The following is a 3,789-nucleotide window of genomic DNA, read 5'->3' as shown; positions in this document are numbered from 1 at the left end:
GAGCTGATACCAAGGGCTCAAGTAGAAAGCAAATGTTTTGAGAATGATGATGGCAACATATGTACAAATGTACTTGACACAATGGATGGATGGATGGATTGTGATAAGAAGTTGTACGAGCCCCCCCGAAAATGTTTTTTAAAAAATCCAAATGGGCGTTGGCAGAAAGAAAGACTCCCATCCCTGATCTATGCTTTCCTCCCTGTTCACAGCATCCCTCCTCGGGTCTTTGCCTGGCCGGCCCGGACTCTCTCTTCAGGTTTCAATTTCCCTGCCACCTCCTCCAAGAAGCCTACCAGGAGGCCCCCGGTCTAGGCAGGTGGCCCACCTCTGGGGTCTCCCAGTGCACCTGTATTTCTCCACTCCAGTTTAAGCTTCTCTGGGCTGTCTCCCACTTGCCTGTTGACATCTACATTCTGGGGTCCAGGAAGGAGCTTCCAGGGTTCATGACACTCCTGAAAACATGTAAAAAATGTCTGTAAGCCTGTAATGCGTTCTTTGTGGGAGAGAACCTGTATTTCCACCCCCACCCCCATCTTTGAACCTGTATTTTTTAACTCATAATCCCCAAAGAAATGAGCCATCCTCCACCCCTGTGAAAAACCACTGTGTAGGCCGCCAGTTAAGACTTGTTTTTGATTGGACACATCCATTCTTGACGACAGTAGTCGATACTTCATCAACAGTTTTTGGATGAATGCATAAGCCTCCCGCTCAAGGTTAGGGGGCTTTCAATGTTATCAACGGATTCAAAACAAAGCAAAAACGCAGAAGAAATCCTAAATGACAGTAAAAATTCACATCAGGGGCCCTTTGCTCAGCCCCTGATTCTGTGGCGCTAGATACCCTCCTTCCCAGTGGGGCCCCAGCCCCTTCCTAGGCTCCCAGCCCCTGCCAGAAATCCACCTCCTGCGCCTTTGCAGACTGTCAGCTGAAAATAATCCTGCTGAAAGCGGGAGGCGGGGTGGGAGCGGAGCGAGGGAATCCCACCGAAAGCCTTAATGAGGGTGCACCTGCCCCCTGCCGGCTGCCCGGCTGCCCGGCTGCCCTCCGCCCCCGGCACGGAGCCAGGTGGCTGGGAATGAGGTCAGAGCCCTGAAGGAGAGGGGGAGGCGAGCAGAGGGCCGAGGGGTGGGGGTTGTTTCCCCCCACCCGCCCCAAGCGGGCCGCTTCCCAACCAGCCGCTAGGCTTTGTCTTCAAACAAGTCCCGGGTGGGAGCTTCTGCTTTGGAGCCCGCACCACTTTCTTTTTCTTAGCTTCTTCTCTCTCCCAAATTAGGAATCTGGGGAGGGCCGGGGGCGTGGCGGGGGTGGAGGTTTTTCGGGAGCTCCAGGGAGGACCAGTCACTCCGAGTTGCCTTTCCCATCGATCCCTTCTCCGGGAGCCTGGTTTCTGCGGACGTCCACCTTTGGATCCAGAGCCAATTCTGCGCATCGCCTACACTTGGCGCGCGGCGCACCGGCCTCCCCACATCACCATGGAAACAGGAGCCTCTGCATCCATCCCAGGGATGATTTGTGAGCTATGAGAAGAATCTGGATTTCAGCGTGGGGAGCAGAGAGAGAAGAGCAAAGGGAAAGGGTTCGCAGAAATTCTGGAGAGAAGGTGAGAAGTTTGAGGTGAGAGAGGAGAACGAATGGCTTGGTCAGGGCTTTTGGACTAGCCACGTCTGGGTCCCCCTGACAAGTGTCAAGTGCAGTCCTCTCCAGAGCCACTAGTCAGCCTAAACTGACCAAACCCTCCCCTCGGGCCGGTCACTTGGTCTCTGTGTAACCAGCGTGAATGACTTAACCTCTTGAGGCATCGCTTTTCTCATCTGGAAAATAATAATAATAACTCTTACTTCACAGGGTTACCCGAAGACTTCGGTGAGGCAATGCACATTCAGCCTGTAAATAGTGCTTAGCACACAGCGAGTGCCCAACAATCCAGTTGGTGCTCTAAAGGTTTATGCCGGTCTATTGATTATTTCTGTCTCTTCAGCCAAATGGCCATGCCTTCCACACTATTTTAATGATGCGTTCCAAAATTTAAGGTTTTTTTAAAAAATCATTTTATTAGGGGCTCATACAACTCTTATCACATCAATTGTGTAAAGCGCATTTGTACATTCCTTGCCCTCATCATTCTCAAAACATTTTCTCTCCACTTAAACCCCCGGTATTAGGTCCTCATTTTTCCCCTCCCTCCCCGCTCCCCCCTGCCTCATGAGCCCTTGATTGTTAATAAATTGTTATTTTGTAATTTAAGTTTTTATACACATTCTTTCATTTGCCCCACTCCAATCCTGAAAAACAGACAGAGATAACTCCACTCTGTAGATGAGGATGCAAATTCCGAGTTTAAGGTTGTCCACCATTTCCGTGGTCCAGAACGTGAGCACACTGCCCTATTCATTCTCAGCCCTTTTGTAGTCCCTGAACCCAATTTGGTGCCTCCTGGTGTGCCGACATCCATCGCCTGGGCAGGCAGGAGTCTCAGGGAAGTGTGGGCATCTGAGTTTGACCAGGAAGGAAGCAGAAAGCCCCTCATTGAATCCATAGTTTAAAGTATTCCCACAAAAGGAGGGTGAAAGCTAATGGTCTGGGAGTTCTTTTGGGGGTGATGAAAATGTTCTAAAATGAAAGTGGTAATGATTCCATAATTCTTTGACTATGCCAGAAACCACCGAATTGTGCTTATTAAATGAATGAACTGTATGGTATGTGAATTGCATCTGTCTAAAGCTGTTACCTTTTTTTTTTTAATTCCCATAAATAAGAATTCAGGCCCTGATCTGGAACCAATGAATTCTACCAAACAGTCCAGGAAGAAATAATGTACACAAATTCTTCCAAATGTAGAAAGAAAGGTTATTTTCCCCAATTCTTTTTAACCGAGCCAGGACACCATTAATGCCAAGCCGGACAAAGACATTTGAAAACAGGAAAACTACACGCATGCTCACAAAGACGGAACTCATAAGATGCAAGCAAATAGAACCTCGCAAGACATAAAAAGGATCGTCCATCATGAGGTGGGAACGCGCCAGTCCTTCTGCTGGAGAGAAGACCTGGTGGTCTGTCCCCATAAAGATTACAGTCTAGGAAACTCTGTGGGGCAATTCTACACGGTCTTACAGGGCCACGTGGCTCAGAAGTGACTCAACAACACACAACATGTTTACCTTGGAGTCCCTGGTTGGTGCACATGGTTAACATTCTCAGTTGTTAATTGAGAGATTGGAGGTTTGGATCCACCCCAAAGCACCTTAAAGTCCTGTTGATTTCCTTCTGAAAACCCAGCTATGAAAAACTCTAGCAAGTACAATTCTACTGGGACAAACACGAGACTATCAGGCATCAGAATCAACCTGAGCGCAACTAGGTTTCATTCCAAAAACGAAAGGTGGCTCTACCATACGAAAGTCCATCAAACCCAACAGACCTTAGACTATTGATAGGCTTTCCATTTTTGCCAGTGGCTTTCTTTTCGTTCTTGTTATTCTGTTGTTGTTTTCTTGGTTTTGACTTCCTTTGTTGTTTTAGATGGCTTTGCCTGTTTTTGTTTTTCTTTCTTTTTTTAATCATTTTATTGGGGGCTCGTACAACTCTTATCACAATCCATACATCCATCCACTGTGTCAAGCACATTTGTGTATTTGTTGCCATCATCATTCTCAAAACATTTGCTTTCTATTTGAGGGTATCAGCTCCTCATTTATCCCCTCCCTCCCTGCTCCCCTCTCCCTCATGAACCCTTGATAATTTATAAATTATTATTATTTTGTCATATCTTACACTGTCCAA

General features: G+C 47.5%; 1 protein-coding gene across 1 annotated transcript in view; it reads left to right on the top strand.

Moving 5' to 3' along the window:
* The window catches only part of LOC101649526 (dynein regulatory complex subunit 2), a 26,468-nt gene that overhangs the window by 21,764 nt on the left and 915 nt on the right, over positions 1 to 3,789 (top strand). The window lies entirely within an intron of this gene.

This window comes from Echinops telfairi, unplaced genomic scaffold (assembly GCF_000313985.2).
Source record: "Echinops telfairi isolate 266 unplaced genomic scaffold, ASM31398v2 ScPeMD7_12;HRSCAF=54, whole genome shotgun sequence".
In the NCBI taxonomy this organism is placed as follows: Eukaryota; Metazoa; Chordata; class Mammalia; order Afrosoricida; family Tenrecidae; genus Echinops; species Echinops telfairi.
This window is presented reverse-complemented; position numbering and strand designations above follow the sequence as displayed.